The sequence below is a fragment of the Stenella coeruleoalba genome, assembly GCF_951394435.1.
Source record: "Stenella coeruleoalba genome assembly, contig: scaffold_152, whole genome shotgun sequence".
Lineage (NCBI taxonomy): Eukaryota > Metazoa > Chordata > Mammalia > Artiodactyla > Delphinidae > Stenella > Stenella coeruleoalba.
Genome location: NW_027645953.1, coordinates 312649 through 340159, shown reverse-complemented (window position 1 = coordinate 340159; position 27511 = coordinate 312649). Strand labels below are relative to the sequence as shown.

Sequence of the window (27511 nt, the reverse complement as noted above, 5' to 3'; positions counted from 1 at the left end):
GCATACGCCCTTTTTGGCCAACCAAGCAAGCTTGCAAAGGAAATCTGCACTACAATGAAGTCTCACTTCCCCCCGGTCAAAAGGGCCATCTGAAAAAAGTGTAAAATCCAGAAAGGCAGGACAGGCCATGGAGAACTGGGAGCCTTGTTATGCTGATGGGCGGGATGTAAATTGCCAACAACCACTCGGGAGAAGTGTATGGTGTTTCCTGAAACATCTAAAAAACAAACCAACAGAACCTAGGGCACTTCCACTTATGGTCCTATAGCTTAGGGAAATTAAAATAAAAAAGACACAGCCACCCCAAAGTTTGGAACGGCTCTGTTTACAAGAACCTCGTTTACAGTACAAGTTCAACATCGCAGAAAGTGAAAAATGGATAAAGAAGTTGTGGTATTTACTTACAAAGCAATATCACTCAGCAATGAAATCTGTGTCATCAGGCCCTTAGCAGCACAATGAGTGGATTCAGGTATGATGATTCTAACTGAAGTAAGTCACACAGAAAAAGAAACATCATAAGATATCAGTAATACACGGAATGTAAACTTGGCTACACAGGAACTGAATTACAGAACAGAACAGGGTCTCAAATTTAGAAAACCAACTAATGCTTGCTTAAGGGTAAAGATGAGTTGGGGTGCTGCATAAAACCAGAGATTGAAATGAGCACAGATAAAGTTCCTTAAGTCAAATATGGAATAGACAAGAGCTACTCCTTGCTCAACGAAATGGACTCAACACCCCATATTAAACGCCTAAGAATGTACCTGACTAGTAAGTATCTTAAAACCTATGGATTGCTATGTCTCCGAAAGAGAATCAAGCATGTGTACAGGGGCATAAACGCAGCAGTGATAGGATTGGAGAGGTTCGGTGAGCAAATGAAGACCCTTTGAAGTCATATTGCATGGTACCCATTACACGGGTCTTAACTCTCCAGGTTTAAGGTATTCTTCCTTCAGCTAAAACATGCATGTGGAACCCAAGTATGATCAACCATGTGAACGGGAGACGTGTTCAAATATGTCTCAGTTTTCCTCCCCTGGTACTCGGGTGCAACATTCTAGACGCTTTACTAACACTCTCCCCACTTGGAGAGTCAGCGCCTTTAACCTCCTGTTTGGCCCAGTTTGCAATTTCTGCGCTAGATGAACAGGAATAGCGAGAACCAATGAGAGGCTAACTGGAGGTGTCTGGACGGGCAAATTTAACTCTCATTTCCCACCAGGAAGAGGAAATAACCAAAGGCTCAGCGTGCCGTGCCGGAACCAGATTAGGGCCTGAAGCCATCCTGCGGTGTTGCGGCCAGGTCACAAGAAAGCGAGTTGAAGAAAGGAGCTCAGGGGCACTGTAATTCACAAACCTGCAGAGTTATAAATGACAGCTATCGTCCAAAAATAGACTGAAGTAAGGCTGCCAAGAGGACTTGAAAGCGGGGCAGAATTGCAGGAAACCGATTTCAGGAGGTAGACTGGAATTGCATTGAAAGCATAGGAAAAGAGGCAGAACGTCCACAATGATGCACTTGGCCAAAAAGGGCGTATGCGTTTTTACCTGAATATATTCAGGAAAAAACGCATATGCCCTTTTTGGCCAACCAAGCAAGCTTGCAAAGGAAATCTGCACTACAGTGAAGTCTCACTTCCCCCCGGTCAAAAGGGCCATCTGAAAAACGTGTAAAATCCAGAAAGGCAAGACAGGCAATGGAGAACTGGGAGCCTTGTTATGCTGATGGGCGGGATGTAAATTGCCAACAACCACTCGGGAGAAGTGTATGGTGTTTCCTGAAACATCTAAAAAACAAAGCACCAGAGCCTAGGGCACTTCCACTTATGGCCCTATAGCTTAGGGAAATTAAAATCAAAAAGACACAGCCACCCCAAAGTTTGGGACGCCTCCGTTTACAAGAACCTCGTTTACCGTACAAGTTCAATATCACAGAAAGTGAAAAATGGATAAAGAACTTGTGGTACTTACGTACAATGCAGTATCACTCAGCAGTGAAATCTATGTCATCAGGCCCATAGCAGCATAATGAGTGGATTCAGGTACGATGATTCTAACTGAAATAAGTCACACAGAAAAAGAAACATCATAAGATATCACTAATACACGGAATGTAAACTTGGCTACACAGGAACTGCATTCCAAAACAGAACAGGGTCTCAAATTTAGAAAACCAACTTATGCTTGCTTAAGGGGAAAGGTGAGTTGAGCTGCTGCATAAAACCAGAGATTGAAATGAGCACAGATAAAGTTCCTTAAGCCAAATATGGAATAGACAAGAGCTACTCCTTGCTCAACGAAATGGACTCAACACCCCATATTAAACGCCTAAGAATGTACCTGACTAGTAAGTATCTTAAAACCTATGGATTGCTATGTCTCCAAAAGAGAATCAAGCGTGTGTACAGGGGCATAAACGCAGCAGTGATAGGATTGGAGAGGTTCGGTGAGCAAATGAAGACCCTTTGAAGTCATATTGCATGGTACCCATTCCACGGGTTTCAACTACCCAGGTTTAAGGTATTCTTCCTTCAGCTAAAACATGCATGTGGAACCTAGAGTATGATCAACCATGTGATCGGGAGACGTGTTCAAATATGTCTCAGTTTTCCTCCCCTGGTACTCGGGTGCAACATTCCAGATGCTTTACTAACACTCTCCCGACTTGGAGAGACAGTCCCTTTAACCTCCTGTTTGGCTCAGTTTGCAATTTCTGCGGAAGATGAACAGGAATAGCGAGAACCAATGAGAGGCTAGCTGGAGGTGTCTGGACGGGCAAATTTAACTGTCATTTCCCACCAGGAAGAGGAATTAACCAAAGGCTCAGCATGCCGGGCCGGAACCAGATTAGGGCCTGAAGCCATCCTGTGGTGTTGCGGCCAGTTCACAAGAAAGCGAGTTGAAGAAAGGAGCTCAGGGGCACTGTAATTCACAAACCTGCAGAGTTATAAATGACAGCTATCGTCCAAAAATAGACTGAAGTAAGGCTGCCAAGAGGACTTGAAAGCGGGGCAGAATTGCAGGAAACCGATTTCAGGAGGTAGGCTGGAATTGCATTGAAAGCATAGGAAAAGAGGCAGAACGTCCACAATGATGCACTTGGCCAAAAAGGGCGTATGCGTTTTTTCCTGAATATATTCAGGAAAAAACGCATATGCCCTTTTTGGCCAACCAAGCAAGCTTGCAAAGGAAATCTGCACTACAATGAAGTCTCACTTCCCCCCGGTCAAAAGGGCCATCTGAAAAAAGTGTAAAATCCAGAAAGGCAGGACAGGCCATGGAGAACTGGGAGCCTTGTTATGCTGATGGGCGGGATGTAAATTGCCAACAACCACTCGGGAGAAGTGTATGGTGTTTCCTGAAACATCTAAAAAACAAAGCAACAGAACCTAGGGCACTTCCACTTATGGTCCTATAGCTTAGGGAAATTAAAATCAAAAAGACACAGCCACCCCAAAGTTTGGAACGGCTCTGTTTACAAGAACCTCGTTTACAGTACAAGTTCAACATCGCAGAAAGTGAAAAATGGATAAAGAAGTTGTGGTATTTACTTACAAAGCAATATCACTCAGCAATGAAATCTGTGTCATCAGGCCCTCAGCAGCACAATGAGTGGATTCAGGTATGATGATTCTAACTGAAATAAGTCACACAGAAAAAGAAACATCATAAGATATCAGTAATACACGGAATGTAAACTTGGCTACACAGGAACTGAATTACAGAACAGAACAGGGTCTCAAATTTAGAAAACCAACTTATTCTTGCTTAAGGGTAAAGGTGAGTTGGGGTGCTGCATAAAACCAGAGATTGAAATGAGCACAGATAAAGTTCCTTAAGCCAAATATGGAATAGACAAGAGCTACTCCTTGCTCAACGAAATGGACTCAACACCGCATATTAAACGCCTAAGAATGTACCTGACTAGTAAGTATCTTAAAACCTATGGATTGCTATGTCTCCGAAAGAGAATCAAGCATGTGTACAGGGGCATAAACGCAGCAGTGATAGGATTGGAGAGGTTCGGTGAGCAAATGAAGACCCTTTGAAGTCATATTGCATGGTACCCATTCCACGGGTTTCAACTACCCAGGTTTAAGGTATTCTTCCTTCAGCTAAAACATGCATGTGGAACCTAGAGTATGATCAACCATGTGATCGGGAGACGTGTTCAAATATGTCTCAGTTTTCCTCCCCTGGTACTCGGGTGCAACATTCCAGACGCTTTACTAACACTCTCCCCACTTGGAGAGTCAGTCCCTTTAACCTCCTGTTTGGCCCAGTTTGCAATTTCTGCGGAAGATGAACAGGAATAGCGAGAACCAATGAGAGGCTAGCTGGAGGTGTCTGAACGGGCAAATTTAACTCTCATTTCCCACCAGGAAGAGGAATTAACCAAAGGCTCAGCATGCCGTGCCGGAATCAGATTAGGGCCTGAAGCCATCCTGCGGTGTTGCGGCCAGGTCACAAGAAAGCGAGTTGAAGAAAGGAGCTCAGGGGCACTGTAATTCACAAACCTGCAGAGTTATAAATGACAGCTATCGTCCAAAAATAGACTGAAGTAAGGCTGCCAAGAGGACTTGAAAGCGGGGCAGAATTGCAGGAAACCGATTTCAGGAGGTAGACTGGAATTGCATTGAAAGCATAGGAAAAGAGGCAGAACGTCCACAATGATGCACTTGGCCAAAAAGGGCGTATGCGTTTTTTCCTGAATATATTCAGGAAAAAACGCATACGCCCTTTTTGGCCAACCAAGCAAGCTTGCAAAGGAAATCTACACTACAATGAAGTCTCACTTCCCCCCGGTCAAAAGGGCCATCTGAAAAAAGTGTAAAATCCAGAAAGGCAGGACAGGCCATGGAGAACTGGGAGCCTTGTTATGCTGATGGGCGGGATGTAAATTGCCAACAGACACTCAGGAGAAGTGTATGGTGTTTCCTGAAACATCTAAAAAACAAAGCAACAGAACCTAGGGCACTTCCACTTATGGTCCTATAGCTTAGGGAAATTAAAATCAAAAAGACACAGCCACCCTAAAGTTTGGAACGGCTCTGTTTAAAAGAACCTCATTTACAGTACAAGTTCAACATCGCAGAAAGTGAAAAATGGATAAAGAACTTGTGGTACTTACGTACAATGCAGTATCACTCAGCAATGAAATCTATGTCATCAGGCCCTTAGCAGCATAATGAGTAGATTCAGGTACGATGATTCTAACTGAAATAAGTCACACAGAGAAAGAAACATCATAAGATATCACTAATACACGGAATGTAAACTTGTCTACACAGGAACTGCATTCCAAAACAGAACAGGGTCTCAAATTTAGAAAACCAACTTATGCTTGCTTAAGGGGAAAGGTGAGTTGGGGTGCTGCATAAAACCAGAGATTGAAATGAACACAGATAAAGTTCCTTAAGCCAAATATGGAATAGACAAGAGCTACTCCTTGCTCAACGAAATGGACTCAAAACCCCATATTAAACCCCTAAGAATGTACCTGACTAGTAAGTATCTTAAAACCTATGGATTGCTATGTCTCCAAAAGAGAATCAAGCGTGTGTACAGGGGAATAAACGCAGCAGTGATAGGATTGGAGAGGTTCGGTGAGCAAATGAAGACCCTTTGAAGTCATATTGCATGGTACCCATTCCACGGGTTTCAACTACCCAGGTTTTAGGTATTCTTCCTTCAGCTAAAACATGCATGTGGAACCCAGAGTATGATCAACCGTGTGAACGGGAGACGTGTTCAAATATGTCTCAGTTTTCCTCCCCTGGTACTCGGGTGCAACATTCCAGACGCTTTACTAACACTCTCCCGACTTGGAGAGTCAGTCCCTTTAACCTCCTGTTTGGCCCAGTTTGCAATTTCTGCGGAAGATGAACAGGAATAGCGAGAACCAATGAGAGGCTAGCTGGAGGTGTCTGGACGGGCAAATTTAACTCTCATTTCCCACCAGGAAGAGGAATTAACCAAAGGCTCAGCATGCCGGGCCGGAACCAGATTAGGGCCTGAAGCCATCCTGCGGTGTTGCGGCCAGCTCAAAAGAAAGCGAGTTGAAGAAAGGAGCTCAGGGGCACTGTAATTCACAAACCTGCAGAGTTATAAATGACAGCTATCGTCCAAAAATAGACTGAAGTAAGGCTGCCAAGAGGACTTGAAAGCGGGGCAGAATTGCAGGAAACCGATTTCAGGAGGTAGACTGGAATTGCATTGAAAGCATAGGAAAAGAGGCAGAACGTCCACAATGATGCACTTGGCCAAAAAGGGCGTATGCGTTTTTTCCTGAATATATTCAGGAAAAAACGCATACGCCCTTTTTGGCCAACCAAGCAAGCTTGCAAAGGAAATCTGCACTACAATGAAGTCTCACTTCCCCCCGGTCAAAAGGGCCATCTGAAAAAAGTGTAAAATCCAGAAAGGCAGGACAGGCCATGGAGAACTGGGAGCCTTGTTATGCTGATGGGCGGGATGTAAATTGCCAACAACCACTCGGGAGAAGTGTATGGTGTTTCCTGAAACATCTAAAAAACAAAGCAACAGAACCTAGGGCACTTCCACTTATGGCCCTATAGCTTAGGGAAATTAAAATCAAAAAGACACAGCCACCCCAAAGTTTGGAACGGCTCTGTTTACAAGAACCTCGTTTACAGTACAAGTTCAACATCGCAGAAAGTGAAAAATGGATAAAGAAGTTGTGGTATTTACTTACAAAGCAATATCACTCAGCAATGAAATCTGTGTCATCAGGCCCTTAGCAGCACAATGAGTGGATTCAGGTATGATGATTCTAACTGAAGTAAGTCACACAGAAAAAGAAACATCATAAGATATCAGTAATACACGGAATGTAAACTTGGCTACACAGGAACTGAATTACAGAACAGAACAGGGTCTCAAATTTAGAAAACCAACTTATGCTTGCTTAAGGGTAAAGGTGAGTTGGGGTGCTGCATAAAACCAGAGATTGAAATGAGCACAGATAAAGTTCCTTAAGCCAAATATGGAATAGACAAGAGCTACTCCTTGCTCAACGAAATGGACTCAACACCGCATATTAAACACCTAAGAATGTACCTGACTAGTAAGTATCTTAAAACCTATGGATTGCTATGTCTCCGAAAGAGAATCAAGCATGTGTACAGGGGCATAAACGCAGCAGTGATAGGATTGGAGAGGTTCGGTGAGCAAATGAAGACCCTTTGAAGTCATATTGCATGGTACCCATTCCACGGGTTTCAAATACCCAGGTTTAAGGTATTCTTCCTTCAGCTAAAACATGCATGTGGAACCTAGAGTATGATCAACCATGTGATCGGGAGACGTGTTCAAATATGTCTCAGTTTTCCTCCCCTGGTACTCGGGTGCAACATTCCAGACGCTTTACTAACACTCTCCCCACTTGGAGAGTCAGTCTCTTTAACCTCCTGTTTGGCCCAGTTTGCAATTTCTGCGGAAGATGAACAGGAATAGCGAGAACCAATGAGAGGCTAGCTGGAGGTGTCTGGACGGGCAAATTTAACTCTCATTTCCCACCAGGAAGAGGAATTAAACAAAGGCTCAGCATGCCGGGCCGGAACCAGATTAGGGCCTGAAGCCATCCTGCGGTGTTGCGGCCAGGTCACAAGAAAGCGAGTTGAAGAAAGGAGCTCAGGGGCACTGTAATTCACAAACCTGCAGAGTTATAAATGACAGCTATCGTCCAAAAATAGACTGAAGTAAGGCTGCCAAGAGGACTTGAAAGCGGGGCAGAATTGCAGGAAACCGATTTCAGGAGGTAGACTGGAATTGCATTGAAAGCATAGGAAAAGAGGCAGAACGTCCACAATGATGCACTTGGCCAAAAAGGGCGTATGAGTTTTTTCCTGAATATATTCAGGAAAAAACTCATACGCCCTTTTTGGCCAACCAAGCAAGCTTGCAAAGGAAATCTGCGCTACAATGAAGTCTCACTTCCCCCCGGTCAAAAGGGCCATCTGAAAAAAGTGTAAAATCCAGAAAGGCAGGACAGGCCATGGAGAACTGGGAGCCTTGTTATGCTGATGGGCGGGATGTAAATTGCCAACAACCACTCGGGAGAAGTGTATGGTGTTTCCTGAAACATCTAAAAAACAAAGCAACAGAACCTAGGGCACTTCCACTTATGGTCCTATAGCTTAGGGAAATTAAAATCAAAAAGACACAGCCACCCCAAAGTTTGGAACGGCTCTGTTTACAAGAACCTCGTTTACAGTACAAGTTCAACATTGCAGAAAGTGAAAAATGGATAAAGAAGTTGTGGTATTTACTTACAAAGCAATATCACTCAGCAATGAAATCTGTATCATCAGGCCCTTAGCAGCACAATGAGTGGATTCAGGTATGATGATTCTAACTGAAGTAAGTCACACAGAAAAAGAAACATCATAAGATATCAGTAATACACGGAATGGAAACTTGGCTACACAGGAACTGAATTACAGAACAGGACAGGGTCTCAAATTTAGAAAACCAACTTATGCTTGCTTAAGGGTAAAGGTGAGTTGGGGTGCTGCATAAAACCAGAGATTGAAATGAGCACAGATAAAGTTCCTTAAGTCAAATATGGAATAGACAAGAGCTACTCCTTGCTCAACGAAATGGACTCAACACCGCATATTAAACACCTAAGAATGTACCTGACTAGTAAGTATCTTAAAACCTATGGATTGCTATGTCTCCGAAAGAGAATCAAGCATGTGTACAGGGGCATAAACGCAGCAGTGATAGGATTGGAGAGGTTCGGTGAGCAAATGAAGACCCTTTGAAGTCATATTGCATGGTACCCATTCCACGGGTCTCAACTCTCAGGTTTAAGGTATTCTTCCTTCAGCTAAAACATGCATGTGGAACCCAAGTATGATCAACCATGTGAACGGGAGACGTGTTCAAATATGTCTCAGTTTTCCTCCCCTGGTACTCGGGTGCAACATTCCAGACGCTTTACTAACACTCTCCCCACTTGGAGAGTCAGCGCCTTTAACCTCCTGTTTGGCCCAGTTTGCAATTTCTGCGGAAGATGAACAGGAATAGTGAGAACCAATGAGAGGCTATCTGGAGGTGTCTGGACGGGCAAATTTAACTCTCATTTCCCACCAGGAAGAGGAAATAACCAAAGGCTCAGCGTGCCGTACCGGAACCAGATTAGGGCCTGAAGCCATCCTGCGGTGTTGCGGCCAGCTCAAAAGAAAGCGAGTTGAAGAAAGGAGCTCAGGGGCACTGTAATTCACAAACCTGCAGAGTTATAAATGACAGCTATCGTCCAAAAATAGACTGAAGTAAGGCTGCCAAGAGGACTTGAAAGCAGGGCAGAATTGCAGGAAACCGATTTCAGGAGGTAGACTGGAATTGCATTGAAAGCATAGGAAAAGAGGCAGAACGTCCACAATGATGCACTTGGCCAAAAAGGGCGTATGCGTTTTTTCCTGAATATATTCAGGAAAAAACGCATACGCCCTTTTTGGCCAACCAAGCAAGCTTGCAAAGGAAATCTGCACTACAATGAAGTCTCACTTCCCCCCGGTCAAAAGGGCCATCTGAAAAAAGTGTAAAATCCAGAAAGGCAGGACAGGCCATGGAGAACTGGGAGCCTTGTTATGCTGATGGGCGGGATGTAAATTGCCAACAACCACTCGGGAGAAGTGTATGGTGTTTCCTGAAACATCTAAAAAACAAACCAACAGAACCTAGGGCACTTCCACTTATGGTCCTATAGCTTAGGGAAATTAAAATAAAAAAGACACAGCCACCCCAAAGTTTGGAACGGCTCTGTTTACAAGAACCTCGTTTACAGTACAAGTTCAACATCGCAGAAAGTGAAAAATGGATAAAGAAGTTGTGGTATTTACTTACAAAGCAATATCACTCAGCAATGAAATCTGTGTCATCAGGCCCTTAGCAGCACAATGAGTGGATTCAGGTATGATGATTCTAACTGAAGTAAGTCACACAGAAAAAGAAACATCATAAGATATCAGTAATACACGGAATGTAAACTTGGCTACACAGGAACTGAATTACAGAACAGAACAGGGTCTCAAATTTAGAAAACCAACTAATGCTTGCTTAAGGGTAAAGATGAGTTGGGGTGCTGCATAAAACCAGAGATTGAAATGAGCACAGATAAAGTTCCTTAAGTCAAATATGGAATAGACAAGAGCTACTCCTTGCTCAACGAAATGGACTCAACACCCCATATTAAACGCCTAAGAATGTACCTGACTAGTAAGTATCTTAAAACCTATGGATTGCTATGTCTCCGAAAGAGAATCAAGCATGTGTACAGGGGCATAAACGCAGCAGTGATAGGATTGGAGAGGTTCGGTGAGCAAATGAAGACCCTTTGAAGTCATATTGCATGGTACCCATTACACGGGTCTTAACTCTCCAGGTTTAAGGTATTCTTCCTTCAGCTAAAACATGCATGTGGAACCCAAGTATGATCAACCATGTGAACGGGAGACGTGTTCAAATATGTCTCAGTTTTCCTCCCCTGGTACTCGGGTGCAACATTCTAGACGCTTTACTAACACTCTCCCCACTTGGAGAGTCAGCGCCTTTAACCTCCTGTTTGGCCCAGTTTGCAATTTCTGCGCTAGATGAACAGGAATAGCGAGAACCAATGAGAGGCTAACTGGAGGTGTCTGGACGGGCAAATTTAACTCTCATTTCCCACCAGGAAGAGGAAATAACCAAAGGCTCAGCGTGCCGTGCCGGAACCAGATTAGGGCCTGAAGCCATCCTGCGGTGTTGCGGCCAGGTCACAAGAAAGCGAGTTGAAGAAAGGAGCTCAGGGGCACTGTAATTCACAAACCTGCAGAGTTATAAATGACAGCTATCGTCCAAAAATAGACTGAAGTAAGGCTGCCAAGAGGACTTGAAAGCGGGGCAGAATTGCAGGAAACCGATTTCAGGAGGTAGACTGGAATTGCATTGAAAGCATAGGAAAAGAGGCAGAACGTCCACAATGATGCACTTGGCCAAAAAGGGCGTATGCGTTTTTACCTGAATATATTCAGGAAAAAACGCATATGCCCTTTTTGGCCAACCAAGCAAGCTTGCAAAGGAAATCTGCACTACAGTGAAGTCTCACTTCCCCCCGGTCAAAAGGGCCATCTGAAAAACGTGTAAAATCCAGAAAGGCAAGACAGGCAATGGAGAACTGGGAGCCTTGTTATGCTGATGGGCGGGATGTAAATTGCCAACAACCACTCGGGAGAAGTGTATGGTGTTTCCTGAAACATCTAAAAAACAAAGCACCAGAGCCTAGGGCACTTCCACTTATGGCCCTATAGCTTAGGGAAATTAAAATCAAAAAGACACAGCCACCCCAAAGTTTGGGACGCCTCCGTTTACAAGAACCTCGTTTACCGTACAAGTTCAATATCACAGAAAGTGAAAAATGGATAAAGAACTTGTGGTACTTACGTACAATGCAGTATCACTCAGCAGTGAAATCTATGTCATCAGGCCCATAGCAGCATAATGAGTGGATTCAGGTACGATGATTCTAACTGAAATAAGTCACACAGAAAAAGAAACATCATAAGATATCACTAATACACGGAATGTAAACTTGGCTACACAGGAACTGCATTCCAAAACAGAACAGGGTCTCAAATTTAGAAAACCAACTTATGCTTGCTTAAGGGGAAAGGTGAGTTGAGCTGCTGCATAAAACCAGAGATTGAAATGAGCACAGATAAAGTTCCTTAAGCCAAATATGGAATAGACAAGAGCTACTCCTTGCTCAACGAAATGGACTCAACACCCCATATTAAACGCCTAAGAATGTACCTGACTAGTAAGTATCTTAAAACCTATGGATTGCTATGTCTCCAAAAGAGAATCAAGCGTGTGTACAGGGGCATAAACGCAGCAGTGATAGGATTGGAGAGGTTCGGTGAGCAAATGAAGACCCTTTGAAGTCATATTGCATGGTACCCATTCCACGGGTTTCAACTACCCAGGTTTAAGGTATTCTTCCTTCAGCTAAAACATGCATGTGGAACCTAGAGTATGATCAACCATGTGATCGGGAGACGTGTTCAAATATGTCTCAGTTTTCCTCCCCTGGTACTCGGGTGCAACATTCCAGATGCTTTACTAACACTCTCCCGACTTGGAGAGACAGTCCCTTTAACCTCCTGTTTGGCTCAGTTTGCAATTTCTGCGGAAGATGAACAGGAATAGCGAGAACCAATGAGAGGCTAGCTGGAGGTGTCTGGACGGGCAAATTTAACTGTCATTTCCCACCAGGAAGAGGAATTAACCAAAGGCTCAGCATGCCGGGCCGGAACCAGATTAGGGCCTGAAGCCATCCTGTGGTGTTGCGGCCAGTTCACAAGAAAGCGAGTTGAAGAAAGGAGCTCAGGGGCACTGTAATTCACAAACCTGCAGAGTTATAAATGACAGCTATCGTCCAAAAATAGACTGAAGTAAGGCTGCCAAGAGGACTTGAAAGCGGGGCAGAATTGCAGGAAACCGATTTCAGGAGGTAGGCTGGAATTGCATTGAAAGCATAGGAAAAGAGGCAGAACGTCCACAATGATGCACTTGGCCAAAAAGGGCGTATGCGTTTTTTCCTGAATATATTCAGGAAAAAACGCATATGCCCTTTTTGGCCAACCAAGCAAGCTTGCAAAGGAAATCTGCACTACAATGAAGTCTCACTTCCCCCCGGTCAAAAGGGCCATCTGAAAAAAGTGTAAAATCCAGAAAGGCAGGACAGGCCATGGAGAACTGGGAGCCTTGTTATGCTGATGGGCGGGATGTAAATTGCCAACAACCACTCGGGAGAAGTGTATGGTGTTTCCTGAAACATCTAAAAAACAAAGCAACAGAACCTAGGGCACTTCCACTTATGGTCCTATAGCTTAGGGAAATTAAAATCAAAAAGACACAGCCACCCCAAAGTTTGGAACGGCTCTGTTTACAAGAACCTCGTTTACAGTACAAGTTCAACATCGCAGAAAGTGAAAAATGGATAAAGAAGTTGTGGTATTTACTTACAAAGCAATATCACTCAGCAATGAAATCTGTGTCATCAGGCCCTCAGCAGCACAATGAGTGGATTCAGGTATGATGATTCTAACTGAAATAAGTCACACAGAAAAAGAAACATCATAAGATATCAGTAATACACGGAATGTAAACTTGGCTACACAGGAACTGAATTACAGAACAGAACAGGGTCTCAAATTTAGAAAACCAACTTATTCTTGCTTAAGGGTAAAGGTGAGTTGGGGTGCTGCATAAAACCAGAGATTGAAATGAGCACAGATAAAGTTCCTTAAGCCAAATATGGAATAGACAAGAGCTACTCCTTGCTCAACGAAATGGACTCAACACCGCATATTAAACGCCTAAGAATGTACCTGACTAGTAAGTATCTTAAAACCTATGGATTGCTATGTCTCCGAAAGAGAATCAAGCATGTGTACAGGGGCATAAACGCAGCAGTGATAGGATTGGAGAGGTTCGGTGAGCAAATGAAGACCCTTTGAAGTCATATTGCATGGTACCCATTCCACGGGTTTCAACTACCCAGGTTTAAGGTATTCTTCCTTCAGCTAAAACATGCATGTGGAACCTAGAGTATGATCAACCATGTGATCGGGAGACGTGTTCAAATATGTCTCAGTTTTCCTCCCCTGGTACTCGGGTGCAACATTCCAGACGCTTTACTAACACTCTCCCCACTTGGAGAGTCAGTCCCTTTAACCTCCTGTTTGGCCCAGTTTGCAATTTCTGCGGAAGATGAACAGGAATAGCGAGAACCAATGAGAGGCTAGCTGGAGGTGTCTGAACGGGCAAATTTAACTCTCATTTCCCACCAGGAAGAGGAATTAACCAAAGGCTCAGCATGCCGTGCCGGAATCAGATTAGGGCCTGAAGCCATCCTGCGGTGTTGCGGCCAGGTCACAAGAAAGCGAGTTGAAGAAAGGAGCTCAGGGGCACTGTAATTCACAAACCTGCAGAGTTATAAATGACAGCTATCGTCCAAAAATAGACTGAAGTAAGGCTGCCAAGAGGACTTGAAAGCGGGGCAGAATTGCAGGAAACCGATTTCAGGAGGTAGACTGGAATTGCATTGAAAGCATAGGAAAAGAGGCAGAACGTCCACAATGATGCACTTGGCCAAAAAGGGCGTATGCGTTTTTTCCTGAATATATTCAGGAAAAAACGCATACGCCCTTTTTGGCCAACCAAGCAAGCTTGCAAAGGAAATCTACACTACAATGAAGTCTCACTTCCCCCCGGTCAAAAGGGCCATCTGAAAAAAGTGTAAAATCCAGAAAGGCAGGACAGGCCATGGAGAACTGGGAGCCTTGTTATGCTGATGGGCGGGATGTAAATTGCCAACAGACACTCAGGAGAAGTGTATGGTGTTTCCTGAAACATCTAAAAAACAAAGCAACAGAACCTAGGGCACTTCCACTTATGGTCCTATAGCTTAGGGAAATTAAAATCAAAAAGACACAGCCACCCTAAAGTTTGGAACGGCTCTGTTTAAAAGAACCTCATTTACAGTACAAGTTCAACATCGCAGAAAGTGAAAAATGGATAAAGAACTTGTGGTACTTACGTACAATGCAGTATCACTCAGCAATGAAATCTATGTCATCAGGCCCTTAGCAGCATAATGAGTAGATTCAGGTACGATGATTCTAACTGAAATAAGTCACACAGAGAAAGAAACATCATAAGATATCACTAATACACGGAATGTAAACTTGTCTACACAGGAACTGCATTCCAAAACAGAACAGGGTCTCAAATTTAGAAAACCAACTTATGCTTGCTTAAGGGGAAAGGTGAGTTGGGGTGCTGCATAAAACCAGAGATTGAAATGAACACAGATAAAGTTCCTTAAGCCAAATATGGAATAGACAAGAGCTACTCCTTGCTCAACGAAATGGACTCAAAACCCCATATTAAACCCCTAAGAATGTACCTGACTAGTAAGTATCTTAAAACCTATGGATTGCTATGTCTCCAAAAGAGAATCAAGCGTGTGTACAGGGGAATAAACGCAGCAGTGATAGGATTGGAGAGGTTCGGTGAGCAAATGAAGACCCTTTGAAGTCATATTGCATGGTACCCATTCCACGGGTTTCAACTACCCAGGTTTTAGGTATTCTTCCTTCAGCTAAAACATGCATGTGGAACCCAGAGTATGATCAACCGTGTGAACGGGAGACGTGTTCAAATATGTCTCAGTTTTCCTCCCCTGGTACTCGGGTGCAACATTCCAGACGCTTTACTAACACTCTCCCGACTTGGAGAGTCAGTCCCTTTAACCTCCTGTTTGGCCCAGTTTGCAATTTCTGCGGAAGATGAACAGGAATAGCGAGAACCAATGAGAGGCTAGCTGGAGGTGTCTGGACGGGCAAATTTAACTCTCATTTCCCACCAGGAAGAGGAATTAACCAAAGGCTCAGCATGCCGGGCCGGAACCAGATTAGGGCCTGAAGCCATCCTGCGGTGTTGCGGCCAGCTCAAAAGAAAGCGAGTTGAAGAAAGGAGCTCAGGGGCACTGTAATTCACAAACCTGCAGAGTTATAAATGACAGCTATCGTCCAAAAATAGACTGAAGTAAGGCTGCCAAGAGGACTTGAAAGCGGGGCAGAATTGCAGGAAACCGATTTCAGGAGGTAGACTGGAATTGCATTGAAAGCATAGGAAAAGAGGCAGAACGTCCACAATGATGCACTTGGCCAAAAAGGGCGTATGCGTTTTTTCCTGAATATATTCAGGAAAAAACGCATACGCCCTTTTTGGCCAACCAAGCAAGCTTGCAAAGGAAATCTGCACTACAATGAAGTCTCACTTCCCCCCGGTCAAAAGGGCCATCTGAAAAAAGTGTAAAATCCAGAAAGGCAGGACAGGCCATGGAGAACTGGGAGCCTTGTTATGCTGATGGGCGGGATGTAAATTGCCAACAACCACTCGGGAGAAGTGTATGGTGTTTCCTGAAACATCTAAAAAACAAAGCAACAGAACCTAGGGCACTTCCACTTATGGCCCTATAGCTTAGGGAAATTAAAATCAAAAAGACACAGCCACCCCAAAGTTTGGAACGGCTCTGTTTACAAGAACCTCGTTTACAGTACAAGTTCAACATCGCAGAAAGTGAAAAATGGATAAAGAAGTTGTGGTATTTACTTACAAAGCAATATCACTCAGCAATGAAATCTGTGTCATCAGGCCCTTAGCAGCACAATGAGTGGATTCAGGTATGATGATTCTAACTGAAGTAAGTCACACAGAAAAAGAAACATCATAAGATATCAGTAATACACGGAATGTAAACTTGGCTACACAGGAACTGAATTACAGAACAGAACAGGGTCTCAAATTTAGAAAACCAACTTATGCTTGCTTAAGGGTAAAGGTGAGTTGGGGTGCTGCATAAAACCAGAGATTGAAATGAGCACAGATAAAGTTCCTTAAGCCAAATATGGAATAGACAAGAGCTACTCCTTGCTCAACGAAATGGACTCAACACCGCATATTAAACACCTAAGAATGTACCTGACTAGTAAGTATCTTAAAACCTATGGATTGCTATGTCTCCGAAAGAGAATCAAGCATGTGTACAGGGGCATAAACGCAGCAGTGATAGGATTGGAGAGGTTCGGTGAGCAAATGAAGACCCTTTGAAGTCATATTGCATGGTACCCATTCCACGGGTTTCAAATACCCAGGTTTAAGGTATTCTTCCTTCAGCTAAAACATGCATGTGGAACCTAGAGTATGATCAACCATGTGATCGGGAGACGTGTTCAAATATGTCTCAGTTTTCCTCCCCTGGTACTCGGGTGCAACATTCCAGACGCTTTACTAACACTCTCCCCACTTGGAGAGTCAGTCTCTTTAACCTCCTGTTTGGCCCAGTTTGCAATTTCTGCGGAAGATGAACAGGAATAGCGAGAACCAATGAGAGGCTAGCTGGAGGTGTCTGGACGGGCAAATTTAACTCTCATTTCCCACCAGGAAGAGGAATTAAACAAAGGCTCAGCATGCCGGGCCGGAACCAGATTAGGGCCTGAAGCCATCCTGCGGTGTTGCGGCCAGGTCACAAGAAAGCGAGTTGAAGAAAGGAGCTCAGGGGCACTGTAATTCACAAACCTGCAGAGTTATAAATGACAGCTATCGTCCAAAAATAGACTGAAGTAAGGCTGCCAAGAGGACTTGAAAGCGGGGCAGAATTGCAGGAAACCGATTTCAGGAGGTAGACTGGAATTGCATTGAAAGCATAGGAAAAGAGGCAGAACGTCCACAATGATGCACTTGGCCAAAAAGGGCGTATGAGTTTTTTCCTGAATATATTCAGGAAAAAACGCATACGCCCTTTTTGGCCAACCAAGCAAGCTTGCAAAGGAAATCTGCGCTACAATGAAGTCTCACTTCCCCCCGGTCAAAAGGGCCATCTGAAAAAAGTGTAAAATCCAGAAAGGCAGGACAGGCCATGGAGAACTGGGAGCCTTGTTATGCTGATGGGCGGGATGTAAATTGCCAACAACCACTCGGGAGAAGTGTATGGTGTTTCCTGAAACATCTAAAAAACAAAGCAACAGAACCTAGGGCACTTCCACTTATGGTCCTATAGCTTAGGGAAATTAAAATCAAAAAGACACAGCCACCCCAAAGTTTGGAACGGCTCTGTTTACAAGAACCTCGTTTACAGTACAAGTTCAACATTGCAGAAAGTGAAAAATGGATAAAGAAGTTGTGGTATTTACTTACAAAGCAATATCACTCAGCAATGAAATCTGTATCATCAGGCCCTTAGCAGCACAATGAGTGGATTCAGGTATGATGATTCTAACTGAAGTAAGTCACACAGAAAAAGAAACATCATAAGATATCAGTAATACACGGAATGGAAACTTGGCTACACAGGAACTGAATTACAGAACAGGACAGGGTCTCAAATTTAGAAAACCAACTTATGCTTGCTTAAGGGTAAAGGTGAGTTGGGGTGCTGCATAAAACCAGAGATTGAAATGAGCACAGATAAAGTTCCTTAAGTCAAATATGGAATAGACAAGAGCTACTCCTTGCTCAACGAAATGGACTCAACACCGCATATTAAACACCTAAGAATGTACCTGACTAGTAAGTATCTTAAAACCTATGGATTGCTATGTCTCCGAAAGAGAATCAAGCATGTGTACAGGGGCATAAACGCAGCAGTGATAGGATTGGAGAGGTTCGGTGAGCAAATGAAGACCCTTTGAAGTCATATTGCATGGTACCCATTCCACGGGTCTCAACTCTCAGGTTTAAGGTATTCTTCCTTCAGCTAAAACATGCATGTGGAACCCAAGTATGATCAACCATGTGAACGGGAGACGTGTTCAAATATGTCTCAGTTTTCCTCCCCTGGTACTCGGGTGCAACATTCCAGACGCTTTACTAACACTCTCCCCACTTGGAGAGTCAGTGCCTTTAACCTCCTGTTTGGCCCAGTTTGCAATTTCTGCGGAAGATGAACAGGAATAGCGAGAACCAATGAGAGGCTAGCTGGAGGTGTCTGGACGGGCAAATTTAACTCTCATTTCCCACCAGGAAGAGGAAATAACCAAAGGCTCAGCGTGCCGTACTGGAACCAGATTAGGGCCTGAAGCCATCCTGCGGTGTTGCGGCCAGGTCACAAGAAAGCGAGTTGAAGAAAGGAGCTCAGGGGCACTGTAATTCACAAACCTGCAGAGTTATAAATGACAGCTATCGTCCAAAAATAGACTGAAGTAAGGCTGCCAAGAGGACTTGAAAGCGGGGCAGAATTGCAGGAAACCGATTTCAGGAGGTAGACTGGAATTGCATTGAAAGCATAGGAAAAGAGGCAGAACGTCCACAATGATGCACTTGGCCAAAAAGGGCGTATGCGTTTTTTCCTGAATATATTCAGGAAAAAACGCATACGCCCTTTTTGGCCAACCAAGCAAGCTTGCAAAGGAAATCTGCACTACAATGAAGTCTCACTTCCCCCCGGTCAAAAGGGCCATCTGAAAAAAGTGTAAAATCCAGAAAGGCAGGACAGGCCATGGAGAACTGGGAGCCTTGTTATGCTGATGGGCGGGATGTAAATTGCCAACAACCACTCGGGAGAAGTGTATGGTGTTTCCTGAAACATCTAAAAAACAAAGCAACAGAACCTAGGGCACTTCCACTTATGGCCCTATAGCTTAGGGAAATTAAAATCAAAAAGACACAGCCACCCCAACGTTTGGAACGGCTCTGTTTACAAGAACCTCGTTTACAGTACAAGTTCAACATCGCAGAAAGTGAAAAATGGATAAAGAAGTTGTGGTATTTACTTACAAAGCAATATCACTCAGCAATGAAATCTGTGTCATCAGGCCCTTAGCAGCACAATGAGTGGATTCAGGTATGATGATTCTAACTGAAGTAAGTCACACAGAAAAAGAAACATCATAAGATATCAGTAATACACGGAATGTAAACTTGGCTACACAGGAACTGAATTACAGAACAGAACAGGGTCTCAAATTTAGAAAACCAACTTATGCTTGCTTAAGGGTAAAGGTGAGTTGGGGTGCTGCATAAAACCAGAGATTGAAATGAGCACAGATAAAGTTCCTTAAGCCAAATATGGAATAGACAAGAGCTACTCCTTGCTCAACGAAATGGACTCAACACCGCATATTAAACACCTAAGAATGTACCTGACTAGTAAGTATCTTAAAACCTATGGATTGCTATGTCTCCGAAAGAGAATCAAGCATGTGTACAGGGGCATAAACGCAGCAGTGATAGGATTGGAGAGGTTCGGTGAGCAAATGAAGACCCTTTGAAGTCATATTGCATGGTACCCATTCCACGGGTTTCAAATACCCAGGTTTAAGGTATTCTTCCTTCAGCTAAAACATGCATGTGGAACCTAGAGTATGATCAACCATGTGATCGGGAGACGTGTTCAAATATGTCTCAGTTTTCCTCCCCTGGTACTCGGGTGCAACATTCCAGACGCTTTACTAACACTCTCCCCACTTGGAGAGTCAGTGCCTTTAACCTCCTGTTTGGCCCAGTTTGCAATTTCTGCGGAAGATGAACAGGAATAGCGAGAACCAATGAGAGGCTAGCTGGAGGTGTCTGGACGGGCAAATTTAACTCTCATTTCCCACCAGGAAGAGGAAATAACCAAAGGCTCAGCGTGCCGTACCGGAACCAGATTAGGGCCTGAAGCCATCCTGCGGTGTTGCGGCCAGCTCAAAAGAAAGCGAGTTGAAGAAAGGAGCTCAGGGGCACTGTAATTCACAAACCTGCAGAGTTATAAATGACAGCTATCGTCCAAAAATAGACTGAAGTAAGGCTGCCAAGAGGACTTGAAAGCGGGGCAGAATTGCAGGAAACCGATTTCAGGAGGTAGACTGGAATTGCATTGAAAGCATAGGAAAAGAGGCAGAACGTCCACAATGATGCACTTGGCCAAAAAGGGCGTATGCGTTTTTTCCTGAATATATTCAGGAAAAAACGCATACGCCCTTTTTGGCCAACCAAGCAAGCTTGCAAAGGAAATCTGCACTACAATGAAGTCTCACTTCCCCCCGGTCAAAAGGGCCATCTGAAAAAAGTGTAAAATCCAGAAAGGCAGGACAGGCCATGGAGAACTGGGAGCCTTGTTATGCTGATGGGCGGGATGTAAATTGCCAACAACCACTCGGGAGAAGTGTATGGTGTTTCCTGAAACATCTAAAAAACAAAGCAACAGAACCTAGGGCACTTCCACTTATGGTCCTATAGCTTAGGGAAATTAAAATCAAAAAGACACAGCCACCCCAAAGTTTGGAACGGCTCTGTTTACAAGAACCTCGTTTACAGTACAAGTTCAACATTGCAGAAAGTGAAAAATGGATAAAGAAGTTGTGGTATTTACTTACAAAGCAATATCACTCAGCAATGAAATCTGTGTCATCAGGCCCTTAGCAGCACAATGAGTGGATTCAGGTATGATGATTCTAACTGAAGTAAGTCACACAGAAAAAGAAACATCATAAGATATCAGTAATACACGGAATGGAAACTTGGCTACACAGGAACTGAATTACAGAACAGGACAGGGTCTCAAATTTAGAAAACCAACTTATGCTTGCTTAAGGGTAAAGGTGAGTTGGGGTGCTGCATAAAACCAGAGATTGAAATGAGCACAGATAAAGTTCCTTAAGCCAAATATGGAATAGACAAGAGCTACTCCTTGCTCAACGAAATGGACTCAACACCGCATATTAAACACCTAAGAATGTACCTGACTAGTAAGTATCTTAAAACCTATGGATTGCTATGTCTCCGAAAGAGAATCAAGCATGTGTACAGGGGCATAAACGCAGCAGTGATAGGATTGGAGAGGTTCGGTGAGCAAATGAAGACCCTTTGAAGTCATATTGCATGGTACCCATTCCACGGGTTTCAAATACCCAGGTTTAAGGTATTCTTCCTTCAGCTAAAACATGCATGTGGAACCTAGAGTATGATCAACCATGTGATCGGGAGACGTGTTCAAATATGTCTCAGTTTTCCTCCCCTGGTACTCGGGTGCAACATTCCAGACGCTTTACTAACACTCTCCCCACTTGGAGAGTCAGTGCCTTTAACCTCCTGTTTGGCCCAGTTTGCAATTTCTGCGGAAGATGAACAGGAATAGCGAGAACCAATGAGAGGCTAGCTGGAGGTGTCTGGACGGGCAAATTTAACTCTCATTTCCCACCAGGAAGAGGAAATAACCAAAGGCTCAGCGTGCCGTACCGGAACCAGATTAGGGCCTGAAGCCATCCTGCGGTGTTGCGGCCAGCTCAAAAGAAAGCGAGTTGAAGAAAGGAGCTCAGGGGCACTGTAATTCACAAACCTGCAGAGTTATAAATGACAGCTATCGTCCAAAAATAGACTGAAGTAAGGCTGCCAAGAGGACTTGAAAGCGGGGCAGAATTGCAGGAAACCGATTTCAGGAGGTAGACTGGAATTGCATTGAAAGCATAGGAAAAGAGGCAGAACGTCCACAATGATGCACTTGGCCAAAAAGGGCGTATGCGTTTTTTCCTGAATATATTCAGGAAAAAGCGCATACGCCCTTTTTGGCCAACCAAGCAAGCTTGCAAAGGAAATCTGCACTACAATGAAGTCTCACTTCCCCCCGGTCAAAAGGGCCATCTGAAAAAAGTGTAAAATCCAGAAAGGCAGGACAGGCCATGGAGAAATGGGAGCCTTGTTATGCTGATGGGCGGGATGTAAATTGCCAACAACCACTCGGGAGAAGTGTATGGTGTTTCCTGAAACATCTAAAAAACAAAGCAACAGAACCTAGGGCACTTCCACTTATGGTCCTATAGCTTAGGGAAATTAAAATCAAAAAGACACAGCCACCCCAAAGTTTGGAACGGCTCTGTTTACAAGAACCTCGTTTACAGTACAAGTTCAACATTGCAGAAAGTGAAAAATGGATAAAGAAGTTGTGGTATTTACTTACAAAGCAATATCACTCAGCAATGAAATCTGTGTCATCAGGCCCTTAGCAGCACAATGAGTGGATTCAGGTATGATGATTCTAACTGAAGTAAGTCACACAGAAAAAGAAACATCATAAGATATCAGTAATTCATGGAATGTAAACTTGGCTACACAGGAACTGAATTACAGAACAGGACAGGGTCTCAAATTTAGAAAACCAACTTATGCTTGCTTAAGGGTAAAGGTGAGTTGGGGTGCTGCATAAAACCAGAGATTGAAATGAGCACAGATAAAGTTCCTTAAGTCAAATATGGAATAGACAAGAGCTACTCCTTGCTCAACGAAATGGACTCAACACCGCATATTAAACACCTAAGAATGTACCTGACTAGTAAGTATCTTAAAACCTATGGATTGCTATGTCTCCGAAAGAGAATCAAGCATGTGTACAGGGGCATAAACGCAGCAGTGATAGGATTGGAGAGGTTCGGTGAGCAAATGAAGACCCTTTGAAGTCATATTGCATGGTACCCATTCCACGGGTCTCAACTCTCAGGTTTAAGGTATTCTTCCTTCAGCTAAAACATGCATGTGGAACCCAAGTATGATCAACCATGTGAACGGGAGACGTGTTCAAATATGTCTCAGTTTTCCTCCCCTGGTACTCGGGTGCAACATTCCAGACGCTTTACTAACACTCTCCCCACTTGGAGAGTCAGCGCCTTTAACCTCCTGTTTGGCCCAGTTTGCAATTTCTGCGGAAGATGAACAGGAATAACGAGAACCAATGAGAGGCTAGCTGGAGGTGTCTGGACGGGCAAATTTAACTCTCATTTCCCACCGGGAAGAGGAAATAACCAAAGGCTCAGCGTGCCGTACCGGAACCAGATTAGGGCCTGAAGCCATCCTGCGGTGTTGCGGCCAGGTCACAAGAAAGCGAGTTGAAGAAAGGAGCTCAGGGGCACTGTAATTCACAAACCTGCAGAGTTATAAATGACAGCTATCGTCCAAAAATAGACTGAAGTAAGGCTGCCAAGAGGACTTGAAAGCGGGGCAGAATTGCAGGAAACCGATTTCAGGAGGTAGACTGGAATTGCATTGAAAGCATAGGAAAAGAGGCAGAACGTCCACAATGATGCACTTGGCCAAAAAGGGCGTATGCGTTTTTTCCTGAATATATTCAGGAAAAAACGCATACGCCCTTTTTGGCCAACCAAGCAAGCTTGCAAAGGAAATCTGCACTACAATGAAGTCTCACTTCCCCCCGGTCAAAAGGGCCATCTGAAAAAAGTGTAAAATCCAGAAAGGCAGGACAGGCCATGGAGAACTGGGAGCCTTGTTATGCTGATGGGCGGGATGTAAATTGCCAACAACCACTCGGGAGAAGTGTATGGTGTTTCCTGAAACATCTAAAAAACAAAGCAACAGAACCTAGGGCACTTCCACTTATGGTCCTATAGCTTAGGGAAATTAAAATAAAAAAGACACAGCCACCCCAAAGTTTGGGACACCTCTGTTTACAAGAACCTCGTTTACAGTACAAGTTCAACATTGCAGAAAGTGAAAAATGGATAAAGAAGTTGTGGTATTTACTTACAAAGCAATATCACTCAGCAATGAAATCTGTGTCATCAGGCCCTTAGCAGCACAATAAGTGGATTCAGGTATGATGATTCTAACTGAAGTAAGTCACACAGAAAAAGAAACATCATAAGATATCAGTAATACACGGAATGTAAACTTGGCTACACAGGAACTGAATTACAGAACAGAACAGGGTCTCAAATTTAGAAAACCAACTTATGCTTGCTTAAGGGTAAAGGTGAGTTGGGGTGCTGCATAAAACCAGAGATTGAAATGAGCACAGATAAAGTTCCTTAAGTCAAATATGGAATAGACAAGAGCTACTCCTTGCTCAACGAAATGGACTCAACACCGCATATTAAACACCTAAGAATGTACCTGACTAGTAAGTATCTTAAAACCTATGGATTGCTATGTCTCCGAAAGAGAATCAAGCATGTGTACAGGGGCATAAACGCAGCAGTGATAGGATTGGAGAGGTTCGGTGAGCAAATGAAGACCCTTTGAAGTCATATTGCATGGTACCCATTCCACGGGTTTCAAATACCCAGGTTTAAGGTATTCTTCCTTCAGCTAAAACATGCATGTGGAACCTAGAGTATGATCAACCATGTGATCGGGAGACGTGTTCAAATATGTCTCAGTTTTCCTCCCCTGGTACTCGGGTGCAACATTCCAGACGCTTTACTAACACTCTCCCCACTTGGAGAGTCAGTGCCTTTAACCTCCTGTTTGGCCCAGTTTGCAATTTCTGCGGAAGATGAACAGGAATAGCGAGAACCAATGAGAGGCTAGCTGGAGGTGTCTGGACGGGCAAATTTAACTCTCATTTCCCACCAGGAAGAGGAAATAACCAAAGGCTCAGCGTGCCGTACCGGAACCAGATTAGGGCCTGAAGCCATCCTGCGGTGTTGCGGCCAGCTCAAAAGAAAGCGAGTTGAAGAAAGGAGCTCAGGGGCACTGTAATTCACAAACCTGCAGAGTTATAAATGACAGCTATCGTCCAAAAATAGACTGAAGTAAGGCTGCCAAGAGGACTTGAAAGCGGGGCAGAATTGCAGGAAACCGATTTCAGGAGGTAGACTGGAATTGCATTGAAAGCATAGGAAAAGAGGCAGAACGTCCACAATGATGCACTTGGCCAAAAAGGGCGTATGCGTTTTTTCCTGAATATATTCAGGAAAAAACGCATACGCCCTTTTTGGCCAACCAAGCAAGCTTGCAAAGGAAATCTGCACTACAATGAAGTCTCACTTCCCCCCGGTCAAAAGGGCCATCTGAAAAAAGTGTAAAATCCAGAAAGGCAGGACAGGCCATGGAGAACTGGGAGCCTTGTTATGCTGATGGGCGGGATGTAAATTGCCAACAACCACTCGGGAGAAGTGTATGGTGTTTCCTGAAACATCTAAAAAACAAAGCAACAGAACCTAGGGCACTTCCACTTATGGTCCTATAGCTTAGGGAAATTAAAATCAAAAAGACACAGCCACCCCAAAGTTTGGAACGGCTCTGTTTACAAGAACCTCGTTTACAGTACAAGTTCAACATTGCAGAAAGTGAAAAATGGATAAAGAAGTTGTGGTATTTACTTACAAAGCAATATCACTCAGCAATGAAATCTGTGTCATCAGGCCCTTAGCAGCACAATGAGTGGATTCAGGTATGATGATTCTAACTGAAGTAAGTCACACAGAAAAAGAAACATCATAAGATATCAGTAATACACGGAATGGAAACTTGGCTACACAGGAACTGAATTACAGAACAGGACAGGGTCTCAAATTTAGAAAACCAACTTATGCTTGCTTAAGGGTAAAGGTGAGTTGGGGTGCTGCATAAAACCAGAGATTGAAATGAGCACAGATAAAGTTCCTTAAGTCAAATATGGAATAGACAAGAGCTACTCCTTGCTCAACGAAATGGACTCAACACCGCATATTAAACACCTAAGAATGTACCTGACTAGTAAGTATCTTAAAACCTATGGATTGCTATGTCTCCGAAAGAGAATCAAGCATGTGTACAGGGGCATAAACGCAGCAGTGATAGGATTGGAGAGGTTCGGTGAGCAAATGAAGACCCTTTGAAGTCATATTGCATGGTACCCATTCCACGGGTCTCAACTCTCAGGTTTAAGGTATTCTTCCTTCAGCTAAAACATGCATGTGGAACCCAAGTATGATCAACCATGTGAACGGGAGACGTGTTCAAATATGTCTCAGTTTTCCTCCCCTGGTACTCGGGTGCAACATTCCAGACGCTTTACTAACACTCTCCCCACTTGGAGAGTCAGTGCCTTTAACCTCCTGTTTGGCCCAGTTTGCAATTTCTGCGGAAGATGAACAGGAATAGCGAGAACCAATGAGAGGCTAGCTGGAGGTGTCTGGACGGGCAAATTTAACTCTCATTTCCCACCAGGAAGAGGAAATAACCAAAGGCTCAGCGTGCCGTACCGGAACCAGATTAGGGCCTGAAGCCATCCTGCGGTGTTGCGGCCAGGTCACAAGAAAGCGAGTTGAAGAAAGGAGCTCAGGGGCACTGTAATTCACAAACCTGCAGAGTTATAAATGACAGCTATCGTCCAAAAATAGACTGAAGTAAGGCTGCCAAGAGGACTTGAAAGCGGGGCAGAATTGCAGGAAACCGATTTCAGGAGGTAGACTGGAATTGCATTGAAAGCATAGGAAAAGAGGCAGAACGTCCACAATGATGCACTTGGCCAAAAAGGGCGTATGCGTTTTTTCCTGAATATATTCAGGAAAAAACGCATACGCCCTTTTTGGCCAACCAAGCAAGCTTGCAAAGGAAATCTGCACTACAATGAAGTCTCACTTCCCCCCGGTCAAAAGGGCCATCTGAAAAAAGTGTAAAATCCAGAAAGGCAGGACAGGCCATGGAGAACTGGGAGCCTTGTTATGCTGATGGGCGGGATGTAAATTGCCAACAACCACTCGGGAGAAGTGTATGGTGTTTCCTGAAACATCTAAAAAACAAAGCAACAGAACCTAGGGCACTTCCACTTATGGCCCTATAGCTTAGGGAAATTAAAATCAAAAAGACACAGCCACCCCAAAGTTTGGAACGGCTCTGTTTACAAGAACCTCGTTTACAGTACAAGTTCAACATCGCAGAAAGTGAAAAATGGATAAAGAAGTTGTGGTATTTACTTACAAAGCAATATCACTCAGCAATGAAATCTGTGTCATCAGGCCCTTAGCAGCACAATGAGTGGATTCAGGTATGATGATTCTAACTGAAGTAAGTCACACAGAAAAAGAAACATCATAAGATATCAGTAATACACGGAATGTAAACTTGGCTACACAGGAACTGAATTACAGAACAGAAAAGGGTCTCAAATTTAGAAAACCAACTTATGCTTGCTTAAGGGTAAAGGTGAGTTGGGGTGCTGCATAAAACCAGAGAT

General features: G+C 43.9%; 1 long non-coding RNA gene across 2 annotated transcripts in view; it reads right to left on the bottom strand.

Moving 5' to 3' along the window:
• The window catches only part of LOC307181247, a 559683-nt gene that overhangs the window by 350252 nt on the left and 181920 nt on the right, over positions 1-27511 (bottom strand). The gene's annotated exons all lie outside the window — the stretch shown is intronic.